The sequence below is a fragment of the Balaenoptera acutorostrata genome, chromosome 2 (assembly GCF_949987535.1).
Source record: "Balaenoptera acutorostrata chromosome 2, mBalAcu1.1, whole genome shotgun sequence".
In the NCBI taxonomy this organism is placed as follows: Eukaryota; Metazoa; Chordata; class Mammalia; order Artiodactyla; family Balaenopteridae; genus Balaenoptera; species Balaenoptera acutorostrata.
Window position 1 is genome coordinate 160,388,787 of NC_080065.1, and position 19,996 is coordinate 160,408,782.

A 19,996-nucleotide genomic window follows, 5' to 3' on the forward strand; every position below is an offset into this window, starting at 1 on the left:
GAAAGTGATTTGTCCAAAGCCACCTAATGAACGAGATGGTAGAGTGAGAGTCTTGCAAGCCCTGTCTGACTCCAAAGACCATAATCTCTCTACGTTGGATAGAGGATGACTGATGTTCTGTACATCAGGGGTAATTATTGCATCAAATACAAAAGAGTCAGGGCTAATTCTCTGAAATCACATTCATTGGCTTGGGACTAGGACTCATAACTTTAAAAACCGGATTTCTTTACTTAAAACATAAGAAGCAAATTCATCAAGTGAAACAAAACAGTCAACATATCAACAGATGTCATTTTTTAAAAGCCAGATTTAGCAAGTTAATTAGAGAATATGAGACACAGTGGCAGAGCCAGAGATCACTAAGGTCCTCTTGGGTCAAAAAATCACAAAACACAGCCAATGCCAAATGAAGGTTTCTTAATCAACACCAGTATAAAAATGTTGTTTTGTATTTGCTGCAATACAATAAATGTCAGGTTCATACTCATACGTGCTAAAATGAAACACACACCAAAAGAATGAGAGCCAGGGAAACAACAAAGTGGGAAAGAAACTAACGTTTTTTAGTGCCATCTATGGGCCAATTCTGGTGAAAGTTTCATCAGCCTTATTTTAAATATGAAGAAAGTGGAGCACAGTAATATCACGTATTAATAAAAAGCAGGCTGGGATTCACACACACCTAATTCTATATGATTGAAAAGCATGGGCTCTTTCTATGTTTTTTCAGGTTTATGTGGTCATTCATTCAATAATGATTTATCAAAAATCTATCATGGGCCAGGCCTCTGTGACACACACATACACACACACACACACACACACACACACACTGTTTTTAGATAAATGTGGATTTATTTACAATTTACAGCTATAGTAATTGCTGTGAAAGAAAACAAAAAGAGGAAATAAAAGAGAATGCAGATTGGGAATGAACTTTTTGGTAGATTATATTGTTGTTCCAAATATTTGCTGCCTTTCCCTGGAAGAATATTACACTTCCCCAGCTCATTGACTTTAGGCTTGCCCTGGGACTTATGGTGCTTCCCTAGGGGAGCATTATGCACCCCCACCCTGTTGCACTCAGGAGTGTCCATGCAACTTATTTTGGCCAATAGAATGTGGCCAGAAGCCATGAGTGTTTTTGTCAGGCAGATGCCTTAAAACCAATTGAGGGTTCACCATCTCTCTTCTCTCTCCCCTGAGTCCAGCAGTGTCCCAGGTAGAGACTGTGATCAATCTGTCCCAGAGTGAAGCCAAGGTGGATCAGAGCTGCAGCTGACCCTTGGTAGACATGCCTTTGTTGTAAGTCACTGAGATCTGGGGCTCATTTGTTAGTGCAGCATAACATACCTTACCCTGACTTATATACCCTCTTACCAGAGGGTGGTCAGTGAAGACCTCTTTGAGGAAGTGACATTTGAGATGAGCCCTGAATGCAGGATCCTGCTAGGTAAAGAGCAGGAGAGGAGAGCTTCCCAGCAAGGATAAAACAGGCAGTGCACATGCCCTAAAGTGGGAAAGAACTTGGCACGGCCTCCGTGTCAGGAGCTGATGAGAGTGGTGAGAGATGAGGCTGAAGAGATGTCTGAGCTGAGCGTAAGGAAGTGGGAGCCAAGGGAGGAGGCTGGATTGCGTTCCATGTGTGATAGGAAGCTGCTGGAGGATTCCAAGCAGGGGGATGAAGTGATCAGATTCAAGTGTTTAACAGATTTCCCTATAATCTGTAAAGCAGGAAAGGAGGCAGGGTGACCAAGTACGAGGCTATTGCATTGTCTTGTTAAAGGTGTGTTCTTTCTGAATTGTGTTCCCCCCAAAATCATATGTTGAAGTCCTAATCCCAGTACCCCAGAATGTGACCTTGTATAGAAATAGGGTCATTGCAAATGTAATTAGTTAAGTTTAGATGAGGTCATACAGGAGTAGAGTGGACCCTAGTCCAATATGACTGGTATCCTTATAAAACAGGAAAATTTGGATACTGACATGTACACAAGGAGAACACCATGTGAGGAAGGCAGATGTTGGGATGATGTTTTTACAAGTGAGGGAATGACAAAGACTGCCAGAAAATCACCATGAGCTAGGGGAGAGGCATGGAACAGATTCTCCCTCACAGCCCTCAGAAGAAACCAGCCATGCCAACACCTTGATCCCAGACTTCTAGTTTCCAGGACTCTGAGACAGTAAGTTTCTGTTGCTTAAGCCACCCCGTCAGTGGTATCTTGTTATGCAGCCTCAGAAAACTAATACAAGGACAGAGACAGTGGTATCTTGGGCTGGAGTGATAGCTTTGGGGATGGTATAAAAAGCAGATAAATTCAAGATACGCTTTGTAATTTTTTGTCAATTTCTTCTGATTATATTCCATTAGAGGTTATTACAAGATATTGAATATAATTCCCTGTGTTATACAGTAAATCCTTGTTGCTTATCTGTTTTATGTGTAGTAGTTTGTATATGATAGTCCCATACTCCTAATTTGTCTTCCCTCCACCTCCCCTTTGGTAACCATAAGTTTGTTTTCTATGTTTGTGAGTTTGTTTCTGTTTTGTATATAGAATCTTCTGTATTATATTTTAGAGTCCACGTATAAGTGATATCATAGAGTATTTGTCTTTCTCCCTTCACTAAGTATAATGTTCTCTAGGTCCATCCATGTTTCTGTAAATGGCATTATTTCATTCTTTTTTATGGTTGAGTAATATTCCATTGTGTGTGTGTGTGTGTGTGTGTGTGTGTGTGTGTGTGTGTACCGCATCTTCTTTATCCATTCATCTGTTGATGGACACTTGGGTTGTTTCCATGTTCAAGATTCATTTTGAAGGTGGAAAGGACATGAATTTTTATTGGGTTAGACATAGATTAAAATGGAAAGGGAGGGGAATTCCCTGGTGATCCAGTGGTAAAGAATCCGCCTTGCAATGCAGGGGAACGTGGGTTCGATCCCCAGTCAGGGAATTAAGATCCCACATGCTGCAGGGCAACTAAGCCCGCATGCCAAAACTACTGAGCTCACGCGCCTCAGCTAGAGCCTGCGTGCCACAAACTACAGAGCCCATGTGCCCTGGAGCCTGTGTGCCACAACTAGAGAGAGAAAACCCTCACACCACAACTAGAGGGAAACCCACACACCACAATGAAGAGCCTGCGTGCTGCAGTGAAAGATTCCGCATGCCTCAACCAAGATCCCGCATGCCGCAACTAAGACCCGGTGCAGCCAAAAAAATAAATAAAATAAAATTTTAAAAATGGAAAGGGAGGAATTAGAGAGGAAATTATTGAAATTGTATATCAAGCACTCCATCCAATGCTATCATGAAGAATTGCTTTCTTCACAAGAGTCCTGTGGTCCTGTGTGTCAGTTGGGTCCCCTGGGAAGCAGACACTGAGTTGGGATTAGGAATACAATAGAGGGAATGCCTGTGGAAGATAAAAAGGGAAGGAAGCAGAATTGGACAGAGTAAGGACTGTGATGCAGATCTGACAAAGTTGCAGCCAACTCAACCCAATGGGGAGCCTCAGAGCAAACACTTCCCATCACAGGAGTCCTGCACTGGGCAGAAATAGACAGGCCCTAGTGTTCCCACTGTGCTTGGTCATCTTCCCAGAAAGAGTGTGGCCTCTGCTTGAACATGAAGGCAGATCCTAAAGGCTCTAACTAGAGGCTGTCAATTGCATTCACTCCTTGCAGTAAAATAACAAATTCTTTTGAAGGGAGACCCAAGAAGGGCACCATGCCCTGTAAGGTTGGATTTTTAGCCATATCTTACAAATTAGGAAATAGAGGCTCAAAAATCATACTTTGAAACTTTTCTTTGAGTGAGAGTACATAGAGTTTGGCTGCCATCCTCTAATGGCCTGGTGTCTGTCAAGTTCAGGTTAGTACTTATAGCAGCCACTGCCAGCACCCATCCCAAGCCCCTCCTATAGCTTCTCTCTCTGGGCTGTAGCAGATGAAGAACTAAAAACTACATTTCCCAAAATCCTTTGCTGATAGGGTACAGGTATGTGACCTCGTTTCAGCCTGACTGATATATCCCTAGACGTGGATGTTGCAGTGAGCAAGGGAAGGTGGGCTGCCAGCAGATGAGAGGATCACCTGGTGAGCCCTGTGGCAGAGGCTGTCAGTCCCCAGCACCACAGGGTTTTTTCTAGAACACTCCTTGATCTGTTTCTCCCAATTGCGTTTTTTTCCTGGACATGCCTTCCCAAGGCAGATTCTTCAAACACCTTGGAGGTGTGCAAACTTTCTAACATCCCTTAACAAATGCCCTTCTGTTTAAAATAGGAGGAGGGGCCTCTGTTGTCTGCAACTGAGAATCCTCAGAGAGATGGTATTGGGTAAAGTACACTAGACTGTAAGGGCACACATGCACCATTCAGCAGGGAAATGGAACTTAGATCCAAAGGCATTTCCCAAGCTCTGGCACACTTCAAAGTGACGTTCCTCCTAACTGAATCACACACAATTTGGCCTTTGCAGTGTATAAACAATATTTTTAAAATCAGATACACACCTCACAGTGTTTTGGTTAAGAGGGTCTAGATACTTTCAGGTCTGCTAGAAATTTCCTTGCAAGAGCCAGAATTTCTTTCCAGCTAGATGCAAATTAACTTCAGCATCTCTCAACAAAGCAAAATAATAGTGCTGAAAAGGAGGATTTAGCTACAACACAGAAAAGTTGCTCACAAGATTTTTTTATTCAAGAGCCCTTTTGAAAACATCTTTTTCAGTCTTTAATATAAGTCAGAGAACAAATATGGTCATCTCTCCCTATTGGTCCACCACAAGCAAATAGTAGGCAATTTTCTTCAAGTGATTTTTCCATACTGTGCAACAGCTAAGAACATCAAGGGCTGACCTCCAAGCCCATCATAGTAAGGACCTATTCCTGTGCTGGTGCAGATGTTGTACAGAACAGTAATAAATTAATGAGAGGGAAAGGCATGCTCCAAGGGGGAGAAAGTGGCCCTGCCACCCCTCCCCAAGCCTTTGTGTCCTCCTCTCCCACCTCACAGGGTCAATGTCAGGAATTTACTGAAAAAACTGACAACCAGGAAGCTAAGACGAGGTGATCTGGAAGGCCACTGAATTGAGACAAAGAGCAGGCTCACAGGCCACCCCTCCCTGAAGGACCCATCTGAGCAGAACCATGCCCAGCACACCAGGACCACACCACTCCCAGGACATCTCAGACACAACAGTGCTACCCCCAAGGCCTCTTGATCAAAAGCCCCTCCTCCAGTAGGGCTACAGATATAGCATTTCCTGTCTCCCAAGAAGCTGGTCTCAAAAATCCTGTTCATTGGATTAAAAAACTGTAGTATATTCACACAATGGAACACTACTCAGCAATAAAAAGGGATGAAGTACTGATACATGCAACACTGTGGATGGATCCACAGTCATGTTGAGCCAAAGAAGCCAGACACAAAAGGCTAGTAGTATATTATTCCATTCATTTGACATCCTACAGGAGGCTTAACTAATATCTAGTTAAAGAAACCAGAGGGGAGGGCAGACAACAGAAGCAAGAAGAACTACAAGCCTGCAGCCTGTAGAACAAAAACCACATTCACAGAAAGACAGACAAGATGAAAAGGCAGAGGGCTATGTACCAGATGAAGGAACAAGCTAAAACCCCAGAAAAACAACTCAATGAAGTGGAGATAGGCAACCTTCCAGAAAAAGAATTCAGAATAATGATAGTGAAGATGATCCAGGACCTCGGAAAAAGAATGGAGGCAAAGATTGAGAAGATGCAAGAAATGTTTAACAAAGACCTAGAAGAATTAAAGAACAAACAAACAGAGATGAACAATACAATAACTGAAATGAAAACTATACTAGAAGGAACCAATAGTAGAATAACTGAGGCAGAAGAATGGATAAGTGACGTGGAAGACAGAATGGTGGAATTCACTGCTGTGGAACAGAATAATGAAAAAAGAATGAGAAGAAATGAAGACAGCCTAAGAGACCTCTGGGACAACATTAAACGCAACAACATTCGCATTATAGGGGTCCCAGAAGGAGAAGAGAGAGAGAAAGGACCAGAGAAAATATTTGAAGAGATTATAGTCGAAAACTTCCCTAACATGGGAAAGGAAAGAGCCACCCAAGTCCAGGAAGCACAGAGAGTCCCATACAGGATAAACCCAAGGAGAAACATGCTGAGACACATAGTAATCAAACTGGCAAAAATTAAAGACAAAGAAAAATTATTGAAAGCAGCAAAGGAAAAACGACAAATAACATACAAGGGAACTCCCATAAGGTTAACAGCTGATTTCTCAGCAGAAACTCTACAAGCCAGAAGGGAGTGGCATGATATACTTAAAGTGATGAAAGGGAAGAACCTACAGCCAAGATTACTCTAGCTGGCAAGGATCTCAGTCAGATTCGACGGAGAAACCAAAAGCTTTACAGACAAGCAAAAGCTAAGAGAATTCAACACCAGCGAACCAGCTCTACAACAAATGCTAAAGGAACTTCTCTAAGTGGGAAACACAAGAGAAGAAAAGGACCTACAAAAACAAACCCAAAACAATTAAGAAAATGGTCATTGGAACATACATATCAATAATTACCTTAAATGTGAATAGGTTAAATGCTCCAACCAAAAGACACAGGCTTGCTGAATGGATAAGAAAACAAGACCCATATATATGCTGTCTACAAGAGACCCACTTCAGACCTAGCGACACCTTCAGACTGAAAGTGAGGGGATGGAAAAAGATATTCCATGCAAATGGAAATCAAAAGAAAGCTGGAGAAGCAATACTCATATCATATAAAATAGACTTTAAAATAAAGAATGTTACAAGAGACAAGGAAGGACACTACATAATGATCAGGGGATCAATCCACGAAGAAGATATAACAATTATAAATATATATATGCACCCAACATAGGAGCACCTCAATACATAAGGCAACTGCCAACAGTTATAAAAGAGGAAATTGAGAGTAACACAATAACAGTGGGGGACTTTCACACCTCACTTACATGAATGAACACATCATCCAAAATGAAAATAAATAAGGAAACAGAAGCTTTAAATGACACAATAGACCAGATAGATTTAATTGATATTTACAGGACATTCCATCCAAAAACAGCAAATTACACTTTGTTCTCAAGTGCACACAGAACATTCTCCAGGATAGATCACATCTTGGGTCACAAATCAAGCCTCAGTAAATTTAAGAAAATTGAAATCATATCAAGCATCTTTTCTGACCACAACACTATGAGATTAGAAATCAATTACCGGAAAAAAACGTAAAAAACACAAACACATGGAGGTTAAACGATAAGTTACTAAATAACCAAGAGATCACTGAAGAAATCAAAGAGGAAATCAAAAAATACCTAGAGACAAATGACAATGAAAACACGACGATCCAAAACCTATGGGATGCAGCAAAAGCAGTTCTAAGAAGGAAGTTTATAGCTATACAAGCTTACCTCAAGGAACAAGAAAAATCTCAAATAAACAATCTAAATTTACACCTAAAGGAACTAGAGAAAGAAGAACAAACAAAACCCAAAGTTAGCAGAAGGAAATAAATCATAAAGATTATAGCAGAAATAAATGAAATAGAAACAAAGAGAACAATAGCAAAGATCAATGAAACTAAAAGTTGGTTCTTTGAGAAGATAAACAAAATTGATAAACCATTAGCCAGACTCATCAAGAAAAAGAGGGAGAGGACTCAAATTAATAAAATTAGAAATTAAAAAGATGTTACAACAGACACCACAGAAATACAAAGCATCCTAAAAGACTACTACAAACAACTATGCCAATAAAATGGACAACCTGCAAGAAATGGACAAATTCTTAGAAAGGTATTACTTTCCAAGACTGAACCAGGAAGAAACAGAAAATATGAACAGACCAATCACAAGTAATGAAATTGAAACTGTGATTAAAAATCTTCCAACAAACAGAAGTCCAGGACCAGATGGCTTCACAGGTGAGTTCTATCAAACATTTAGAGAAGAGCTAACACCCATCCTTCTCAAACTCTTCCAAAAAATTGCAGAGGAAGGAACACTCCCAAACTCATTCTATGAGGCCACCATCACCCTGATACCAAAACCAGACAAAGATACTACAAAAAAAGAAAATTACAGACCAATATCACTGAATGAATATAGATGCAAAAATCCTCAACAAAATACTAGCAAGCAGAATCCAACAATACATTAAAAGGATCATACACCATGATCAAGTGGGATTTGTCCCAGGGATGCAAGGATTCTTCAATATACGCAAATCAGTCAATGTGATACACCATATTAACAAACTGAAGAATAAAAACCATATGATCATATCAATAAATGCAGAAAAAGCTTTTGATGAAATTCAATACCCATTTATGATAAAGACTCTCCAGAAAGTGGGCATAGAGGGAACTTATCTCAAAATAATAAAGGCCATATACGACAAACCCACAGCAAACATCATTCTCAATGGTGGAAAACTGAAAGCATTTCCTCTAAGATCAGGAACGAGACAAGGATGTCCACTCTCACCACTATTATTCAACATAGTTTTGGAAGTCCTAGCCATGGCAATCAGAGAAGAAAAAGAAATAAAAGGAATACAAATTGGAAAAGAAGAAGTAAAACAGAAAATCTACAAACAACAAATGCTGGAGAGGATGTGGAGAAAAGGGAACCCTCTTGCACTGTTGGTGGGAATGTAAAGTGATACAGTCACTATGGAGAACAGTATGAAGGTTCCTTAAAAAACTAAAATTAGAATTACCATATGATCCAACAATCCCACTACTGGGCATATACCCAGAGAAAACCATAATTCAAAAAGACACATGCACCCCAATGTTCATTGAAGCACTATTTACAATAGCCAGGTCATGGAAGCAACCTAAATGCCCATCAACAGACGAATGGATAAAGAAGAAGTGGTACGTATATACAATGGAATATTACTCAGCCATAAAAAGGAACGAAACTGGGTAATTTGTTGAGACGTAGATGGATCTAGAGACTGTCATATAGAGTGAAGTAAGTCAGAAAGAGAAAAACAAATATCGTATATTAACGCATATATGTGGAACCTAGAAAAATGGTACCGATGAACCGGTTTGCAGGGCAGAAATAGAGACACAGATGCAGAGAACAAACGTATGGACACCAAGGGGGGAAAGCCGCGGGGGGTGGGGGTTGTGGTGTGCTGAATTGTGCGATTGGGATTGACATGTATACACTAATGTGTGTAAAAGTGATGACTAATAAAAAAGAAAAAAATTTTTTAAAAATAAAGAAAGCAGAGGAGTGGTTGTCAGGGTGAGGACTTGACTGCCAATGAGCACAAAGGAAATTTTGGGGGGCAATGGAAACATTCTATATCTTGATTGTTGTGGTAACTACACTAGTGTCTATACATTTATTGAAACTCAACAAGCTATACAACTTTCAGTGAGCTGTGCATTTTATTTTGTATCAATTATACCTCAATAAAATCCATCAAAAATTCCTAGCAGGATGGCTGTCATCTATGTGAAATCTGTGTGAATCTATGTGAAAACCCCCTTGCTACTTGTTCCTCTCAAATACATGCCCCTTCACCTTTCTGAGAGTAGAGATAGTTTTGCTGTCAGCTAAATGTGAATGAGAGGTATCCTTGCCACAAAATGCTATGTTAACATTTTTCTGAAAAAAAAAAAAATGTAGGCTCTGCCATTGACTTTCTGTGTGACATCAAGCATGATCCTTCACTTCCCTGAGACTCAGTTTCCACATGTGTAATGTAGAAACAGTATTACAGGGAAAGTTATACAACACAGCTTATTTGAAAGTAACCAGCTTAGAGCTGGGCAAATGGTGTGTGCTGAATATATTGGTTTGCTTTCTCCATTCCATCAATGAGGATTCTTTTGATTGCAAGTAGCAGACAATACAACCCAACTTATTTAAGCAAAGGGGAGTTTATTGGCCGAACAGCTGAAGAGCCCTGGCTTTAGGGAAGGCTGTATCCAGAGGGTTGGCATCCATACTACACCCTGGACTTCTCTCCCTCTCTCTGTTCTGTGTTCTACCGCATCCAGCCTCGTCATCTGTCTCCACATGGTCCACTCCCTCCCAGCAGCTCCAGCCACTCTCTTTGGGCCTCATTCTCACATCACAGCATCCTGGATGCACTCTCTTGTGTTTCAAATTGGGACCCATGCCTATCCCTGAGCCAAGAACTCTAGCTAAGGAGATGTGATATGTTGATAAGCCAATCACCCTGGAGCTGAAGTCTGGCTCAATCCCACCTAAAACAAATGGCTGCTATGAAACAGTATGGAGGTAACTGTTCCAAATCAAGGTGCTCTCAACAGAAGGAGGACAATGGATATTGAAAGGCAATCATCAGATGTCCACTGAATGCATTCTATCAGTCAGGGTGTCAATCAGGAAAACAGAAACTACACACGTTAGTTTAACAGAGAGGATTTAATCTAAAGAATTTTTAACTGGGTGGGTATTAGAACACTGGAGTGGAAAAAGGAACGCTAAGCCATCAGAATGTAGCCACTGCAGGAATCAGCCTCAGCCCTAATGCAGCGGGGGAATGAAGGGAGGGGTCTGGGTTCATTAAATCTTAGAGAGCTGTGGGAGAGAGCACAGCTTGGATAGTGCTGGTGTCTCAGAGCTTGGAGGAGATGGCTCTTGGATCTTGGACCGAGAACTCTGAGGAGGGGCACCCCATCTGCAGTGCTAGTATCTCTGAAGAGGTGCAATGAGTCTGAGTCTGGGAGTGTCTAAAAAACTTGGCCTCTGAGATGAGGAAGCAAGGCTGTGGTGATGCCAAAAAGAATAGGAAGCAAACAGGAAGGGAAATGTCCCTCCTTCCTTGTTCAGCCTCTCATTTTCCCCAGACCCTGGCAAAGCAGAAATGTGGCTTGCAGAGTCCTAGAATCACAAAGCAGAGTACAGAAAATTTGGGTTGGGTACAGAGAGATAATTAGTAGCACACAAACAATTCACATGATCAGGGTATCAGTGAGAACAGTTTGGCTGTAAGCAATGGAAAAAATCTCTAACTTAATTAGCTTAAACAATGGCAAAATTTTCTTACTCACCAAAATATTAGTTCCCAAGAAGAACAGCTCCAGGACTGCTTAATTCAACTATTCAATATTGCCATAAGGGATAAAGTTCTTTCCGTCTTTCCACTCTGCCATCTTTTTAAAATTAACTTATTTATTTTTTGGCTGTGTTGGGTCATTGCTGTGCGCGGGCTTTCTCTAGTTGCGGTGAGTGGGGGCTACCACTGCAGTGCGCGGGCTTCTCATTGTCGTGGCTTCTCTTGTTGTGGAGCACGGGCTCTAGGCACACAGGCTTCAGTAGTTGTGGCACGTGGGCTTAGTAGTTGTGCCGTGTGGGCTCTAGAGCTCAGGCTCAGTAGTTGTGGTGCATGGGCTTAGTTGCTTCGTGGCATGTGGGATCTTCCAGGGCCAGGGCTCGAATACAAGTCCCTTGCATTGACAGGCAGATTCTTAATCACTGTGCCACCAGGGAAGCCCCCATTCTGCCCTCTTTAGAATGTGGCTTTATCTTCAGTTAGTTTTCCTCATGGCAACAAGATGGCTGCCACAATTCCAGACATCACACAGGCATTACAGACCCAGACATAGAAAAAAATACTTTGTGAAAAAAATCTCTTTTTAGTGCAAGGAAACTTTTCCCAGAAGCCTCCCGGCCGATTTCCTCTTATATCTCATTGGCCAGAACAGAGTTACATGGCCATATGGAAACAATCCTCAGCAAAAAAAGAAACTGAAGCAGCAAATAATGGCTTAGAGTAATTAAAACTTACTCCTGGGTGACATATGGGGAGAGTAGATAGTTAAATAAAATTGAGACTTGAGCCAGAGGTGTAGGTTATATATTTAACAACCAGTACTCTGAGAAATATATATACACATGTATAAAATAATTTTATTATAAATATACTGGTACAAAGGATGTGTAGAACAAAATTTAAAAATTATAATAAATTACACAATACTCTTTATATCACATAGACAACTGATTCTCATAAGATGTTTCATTGATTTTTACCAAATTACTGTATTCTTAGCCAAACTATGATTGCAACCGATCAGCAAGTTTAGTTCTGAAAAAATATTGATTGATATATTAAGACAAAAGTGAAATAACAAAGATGTATATTTGAGCTTCACTCAGCCAATAATGTGAGCACTTTATGTAAATGAACTAAATCTCTATCTCAATCTCCCATTCCACTGAGGTGGTTGAAATTTTGTCTTAGTTAATTAAAAGTTCACCTACCCTCCCATTTTCTTGGGGTTGAATCTAAGTTCCAAGGCATGTTAGAAGGGCCCATCAATCTTTCGTTAATTCAAAGAGGTTGCTATTTTCACGTTCACATACCCCTATGTAAATGTCAATATTCATATATCCCTCATTTCTGTCTGCCAGCACTCTTTGGATCTATCAGCTCTGTTTCCATAACCCATACCTGAGAGCCTGAGAATCTCTATGAAGATAAGTCTCCATCTCCTTAGACTCATTAAAGTCTGCCAGGGAAGCAAGAGGCAGGTTCCTTCTCCCTGGAACATATTAATATCCGGACTTTCAGCATTTTCCTTCTTCTCTCCTCTTCCTTCAGCCTGATGAAATCATTCCCAGTCTGGGGAAGGAGTAAATCCTACACTCCTTAAATCCCCTGATCCACCGTTTAGTAGACAGTGTAGTGAAAACAGGCTCATTCTTTAAAGAAAAATGAAGTTGAATCCCTACATCACACTATATACAAAAGTAGATTCTAGATTGATTAAAGACCTAAGTGTGAAACATAAAATTACACAACTAAAGAATTAAATATTGGAGAGTAATTTTACAACCTAGCATTGGGAGAGACCTTCTAAAACCAGACCTCAAAAGCTCAAAACATAAGGTAACAAGTAAATGGCTTTAATTACATCAGCATTAAAGATTTCTGTTCAACTACTGTATAGCACAGGGAACTCTGCTCAAAGCTCTGTGGTGACCTAAATAGGAAGGAAATCTTAAAAAGAGGGGATATATGTATACGTAAAACTGATTCACTTTGCTGTACAGCAGAAACTAACACAACATTGTAAAGCAACTATACTACAATAAAAATTAATAAAAATAAAATAAAACCTCCAGACAAAGAAAAAAAAACTTCTGTTCAACAAAACACACTGTAGACAAAGTTAACAGAAGGATGACAAGTTGGGAGAAGACATTCACAGTGTTTACAACAGACTTGGAACACTTACAAAGGATCAAAGGCAGGAAAACTGCTTTCAAAAAAAAAGGCAGGGCTTCCCTGGTGGCGCAGTGGTTGAGAATCTGCCTGCCAATGCAGGGGACACGGGTTTGAGCCCTGGTCTGGGAAGATCCCACATGCCACGGAGCAACTGGGCCCGTGAGCCACAATTGCTGAGCCTGCGCGTCTGGAGCCTGTGCTCCACAACAAGAGAGGCCACGATGGTGAGAGGCCCGCGCACCGCGATGAAGAGTGGTCCCCACTTGCCGCAACTGGAGAAAGCCCTCGCAGAGAAACGAAGACTCAACACAGTCATAAATAAATAAATAAATAAATAAATAAATAAATAAATAAATAAATAAAAGAACGTGAATTTCTTTAAAAAAAAAAAAAAAGGCAATGAATACGATCAAGCAAGTGCTAAGTAGATGAGAAGATTCTCAAAATCACTGATAACCAAAGAACTACAAATCAAAACAATAATATAGAACTTTATTCCCATCAGACTGGCAAAGATCAGAGAGAAGGATAATGGTAATTCTTGGTGAGATGTGAGGAACAGGAGCCTTTTTGCACACTGCTGGTGAGTGTTTAGATATTGCTGCCATTCTGGAGAGTTCTCTGGCAGTACATATCTAAATTAAGTGTGCTTGTATGTGCAGAAATCTCACCCCTCCATACACTCCCAGAGTCTTTATTAAATAAGACCATAACTGGACATATGAGAAGGCATTTATCACAGAGTTGTTTACGGCACTGAGAAGTAGAAGTCACCCTGGTGCCCATCACGGATAGCGGATGAGTAAAATATTGTGGCTTTACTCCAAGGAATTGTATCCACAGTTAGAAGGAACAAAAAAGATATGCACACATGGATGGACCTGGAGATTACCATACTAAGTGAAGTGAGTCAGAAAGAGAGAGACAAATACCATATGATATCACTTGTATGTGGAATCTAAAATACAACACAGATGAACTTATCTATGAAACAGAAACAGACTCACAGACATAGAGAACAGACTTGTGGTTGCCAAGGTGGAGGGGAGGTGGGGGAGGGATGGATTGGGACTTTGGGGTTGGCAGATGCAAACTATTATATATAGAATGGATAAACAACAAGGCCCTATACTGTACAGGGAATTATATTCAATACCCTGTGATAAACCATAGTGGAAAAGAATAAGGAAAGAAGAATAAAGGAAGAAATAAAGGAAAAGAATAAAGGAAGTTGGCCCAGAACAGCTTGGTCATTTGAAGGGGACCAGAAAGGGGGTTGGTGGAGGAGACCGGTTAATCAGCTAACCAGCTGATCTCTCAAAATATTATCCCACTGCAACTGTTTCAGTCTTCTTGGTAAGCATTTTCAAACCCATAAAAATATCCCATAAAAACTATTATGTAGAGAATGGATAAACAACAAGGTCCTGCTGTATAGCACAGGGAACTATATTCAATATCCTGTGATAAACCATAATGGAAAAGAATATTAAAAAGAATGCGTGTGTGTGTATATATATGTATATGTATAACTGAATCACTTTGCTATACAGCAGAAATTAACACAACATCTTAAATCAACTATGATTCAATAAAGTAAATTTTTAAAAACATACCCAGAAAAAGAAAGTCTATTCCATCTTATCATTTTCCTATGACTTGGGTGAGTCTGTTTTAAATGAACCTCAGTGAGGGCTGCTACATGCAGTTGTACAGTCTGTGCACTGCACAAGGATGCCCCTGGGCAAGGGAGTGAGGGGAAGCTAGAATCCATCAGGGGCTCTGCTTATAAGCTGGGCCAACCTGGAGCTGCTTTAATCACAGGTAGGAGAGCCTTTTGGTAATCTGTCTGCCAGGGAGAGTGACCTTCTGTAACTTCTACCAAGGTATTATATGTTCCAGCTGGAGCCCTGAGTCTCAGTCTGATCAACATTATCAGAAATTCACGTATCAGCTCAAAGGTTTCTTTGTAGCCTCTGCTTTTAGGACAGTCTGAGGCTATTTCACTGGCCTTTCCCTCTGCCTGGAACACTCTTCCCTGATCTGGACTGGCTCCTTCCCTCCTTCATCAGGGTCTCTGTTCCAATGTCACCTCCACAAAGATGCCTTCCCTGAACATCCCCTCTAAAATCAGCCCCCTCCCCATCCTTACCTTGCTCTATCCTCTTATTCAGCTTTCTTCATTCCACTTTTCACTCCGTGAAATCCTGTATGTATTGGATTATTGTCTGTCTCCCATGGGAGTGTAAGCTCCCCCAAGCGAGGGACTGATTCTCATTCACTGGTGCCTGTCTAGTGCCAGCACAGAATAGATGCTCAGTAGATGTACGTTGGATGGATGAATGGATCGGACCTAAAGGACGAGCAGGATGTCATATTCTTCTCAGAAAAGTTACAGAAAAGGACCGGCAAGTCCTTAACCTGAGCAAAAAGAAATGTGAAGTATTATTTCTTCATTATTTCTGCCCTATTATGTTAAGATTAATTTGACTAATGAATCAGTTTCTTAAAACGCATAATGGAGTGACTCAGCTTTCTCAGAATAATCAACATTGTGTTTAGTCTCCAGAACCTGTTTAAGACATAATTGGCTTCCAAGTGATATTCAGTGTTGCTTTATTTTAAAACAGAGCCAATTCATGATGTGTTTTTCAGATGCTTTGTGTGTGACACACTGAGTTTTCACTCCCAAACAAGAATGCTTTTAGGATTATTGTCTGCATATTTGAGGTACAGAAGCCTAAGGCCTGTCTGCCTGCTGCCCACAGGCCAGCCCCCATCTGGGGCAGATGGCAGGTCAACTCTGCAATTACCCACAAAGATCCCTGTAGCCAACCCCCCTCACCTCAAGAACAGGAGGGGCCACTTTGAATCAACTGAAGGATGATTCTGTGGGTTTGCTGTTTGGTCCATCCCTTTACTGCCGTGACCTCCATCCCTGGCTTCACACTGAAGCATTAAAAATTCAGATTCCAGGTCCTGCCTTTTAAGATCCTGATGTAATTCATATGGGTTGTGGCCCAGGAAATTGGATAAAATTGGGAAGTTTTTAAAGATCCCCAGGTGATTCCAAGCTGCAGCCTTTTAAAAGGTCTCTGGTAGGACTTAGGCAAACAGCATGAAATCCCACTCTGCCGGCACTCTGCCTCCATAAATGCCCTAAGCTGCTCATTTGTCCATTTTGCTTTGCTGGTCCCTTAGTTTTCCCTTCTTGGGCCCTGGCCCTGGCCCCATTCTCTCCCTAATCTCTCCAATGAAGGAACCCACGAGGATACTCTTTCCAGCTTTGACCTCACCCCTCCCCGGGAGGATTCCTACATGCCTCTAGCTATGCACCCCTCTCCTGTCTGGGTGCCTCTTCTCCACCTATCCCCAGCCCTTGAGATCTACAGGCAAGCCCACCCCATGCCCATCGTTCCCCACATGGGCCACAGCTCTCCCACCCACGCCCAACCAGTTGGCCTCTATGTTACTGCACATACTGCTCCCCCCTGCAAAGAATGTCCTTTCCTGCCCCTTTACCTTGCTTTCTCCTACTTGTCCCTTAAGCCCCGGTTCACCTATTACCTCTGTCAGGAACCCTTCCCTAACATGTACACAGAAAAAGCCAGTTCGTCCTTCCTCCAGGCTCCATGTCTGCTGCTGAGACCACCTGGCCCTGCCTGTGTTGGGCCCTGAGTGTCTTACCAGCAGGTGGACGGCGTCTAACTCACCTCAGTGACTGCTGTACCCTCATGGGGCTTAACCTGATGCAGCATCAGAGAACGTGGTGAGTAAACCAACAAACAAATGGGACATCAGAGAAAACTAGGACATCTGGCTGGGTTTTCAGGTGCATCTCTGTTTGGGCCACGAGCAGTAATTTAACATTCCTATTTTTAACTTTCCAAAGTAAGAATGATCAGAATGCAGATGTTGCATGACGAAGTTTGAAGTACAAGAAGCAAATGAGTGAAAAATGGCCTGAATCCAGCCCACAGACGTTTTTTGATTGTCTTACCTTGTATTTAAAATAACTTACTAACATTCAAAAACTAGGAAACTCTACATATTTTGTGGTTTTCTGGTTTCTCTTGAAACAAATCAGTAGATGTGGTCCCTCGGAGCTCATACTACCATGGCAACAATGTGCTGGGATGGCAGGGCTCTGCACTCTCTGGCAGATGTGCCCTGACCACTCAGCCCAGCTCCACGCTCTCTTCTGTTCTCATCACCAAGACCAAGACCAAGACCCTCAGGCCCTTTGAGCTCCAACCCCTGGTCTCCTTTAACCTTGCACATGGCGATTAGCATGTACTCCACCATGCACTGTGGTATTAAGAGCATTTAACCTGGAATCAGGCAAACCTGCAGTCATAGAAGCTGTGCGGCGTTTAGGTACATTACTTCACAGCTCTGAGCATCCTTCTTTGCCTTCCAGAGCTCACAGACACAAGAGGAGACAGACCATGATCATAGAAATTTATGTGATGAAATAAGTGCTCCTACAACATTAATACCAAACACGTATATCAAAGTGTGTACCCAGTGGAGAGTACAATAAAGTGCCTGACAAACTGAAGGACAGCTCCCTAGAGGAGGTGTCTTTCATCTGGGTTTTGAGGGATGTGTAGCAGTTTGCCCAGGAATCAAGACTCTCTGGGGAAAGGCATTCCAGACAAAAGCTGTACAAAGGCAAAGAGGAAGAAAACAACCTGGTACGTTCTAGAAACAGTGAGTTGGTCGATGTGCCTGTATCAGGGTGTAAGGCAAAAGATGTAACTGATTGGAGGTTAAGGTCAGTATCAAAAAGCCGTGAATACCATACCAGGGAGGTTGGACTTTATCAGGAGGCAAGAACTAACTTTCACATGGGGAGTGACGTGAGCTTCAGATCTTGGTAAAATCACTCTGGAGGCAGAAATTAGGTGAAAACACATGCCCCAAACATGTGAACTAAATGCAAAAAAAGAACTGCTCTTTTATCCATAAAAAGATTGTACATGACTGTTTATATCCCAGCTGCTTTATTCATAATAACCAAAAACTAGAAACACTGTAAATGTCCATCAGTTGGGAAATGGACACAAAAATTGTGGTCTATTCATATGAAGTGGAATTCTACACACTAGGAAAAAACAAACTACAGCTACATCCAACAACACGGATACATCTCAGAAACATGCTGAGCGAAAGAAACCAGACACACATGCAAAAAAGCGCATACTATATGATGCCATTTAGATAAGGTTCCAGAACAGACAAAATGAATTAGAAATTAGTGCTAGACATCTACAGAAAAGCTTTGATGTGGCGCTGGCACATGACCGCAGCTCAGCCAATCAGACGCGCGTGCCCAGACGGTGGAGCATTCATTCCAGCAGTGGCTGTAGGAGGCAATTCCAGGAGCAGGAGTAAGTCTTGTGTAAGCTGCAGTGTCCGACATCCGGGGTGGAGGCCATAGGGTCCTCACCTCAGTGGTGCTGTGGCGTGATCTGAGCGAGGAGGGTAACTGCAGCAAGCACTGTTCAAGGAGCTGAGAATACAGTGGCAGATAAGGCAGACAGGATCCCTGCCCTTATGGTGGAACATTCTAGTGGAAGAGACAGAGAAGAAACAAGTCAACAAATAAGTCAACGAGGTGATTTTGGATAGTAATAGTGCAGTAAAAGAAATAAAAGAGTGATGAGCTCCAGTGGGAGTGGGAGGGGCTACTCCAGACAGGTAGTCAAGGAAGGCTTCTCTGAGGAGGTGATATTTGACCTGAAAGCATTCCAGGCAGCTGGACCAGCATATGCAAAGGGCCTGAGGTAGGAATAAGTTGGCCTGTTCAGAAGTCAGGAAGTTTAGTGATATTAACATGAAACCACAGAAATAGTACAGGACAGATTATGAGGGTCCATAGGCCCATGATGGAAAGTTCAAATTTAATTGTAAGTAAAACTGGTAGCCATTGAGGATTTTAAAGCAGGGGAAGAATTGATCTGATTCACATATTCAAAAGATCAGGGGATGGATTGTTAGAGGCAAGAGTGAATGGAGATATAAAATCAGGGGAAAGGTAATGTGATGGTTAGTTTTATGTGTTAGCTAGGCTAGTCTAGAAACCCAGTTATTCAATTAAGCACTAATCTAGGTGCCGCTGTGAAGGCATTTTGTAGATATGGTTAACATCTGTAATCAGTTGACTTTGCATAAAGAAGATTGTCCTCCATAATGTGGGTGGGCTTCATCTAAGCAGTTGAAGGCCTTAAGAGCAAAAATTGATTTTCCCAGAGAAGTTCAGCCTTTCAACACTGCAGCATCAATAGGAGTTTTCAGCTTGCTGGTCTGTCCTATAAATTTCAGGCTTGCCAGCTCCCACAATCATGTGAAAAAATTCCTTAGCAAAAATAGACAGACAGATAGATAGATAGATAGATAGCTATAGAGATAGAGATGTATCCTATTGGTTCTGTTCTCTCAGTGAACCCTGACTAATACAAGTAGTTAACCTCTCAGAGTTTCTCTGAGGACTAGAAAAGATGTTTGTGAAAGTGTCTACTATGTGCCCAACTCACAGTGGGCACTCGATGACTGTTATTCCCCTACGTTCCTTCTCCTATAAGGCTCAGGAAGAACAGAAGTTTGATTAGGTCAGAAAAGAAAATAAAATCCTAGAAGGAAACATACTAAAAATCTCTCAGGGAGAGAGCTGAGGAACAGCATAGAGTGTGTACATGAAGTT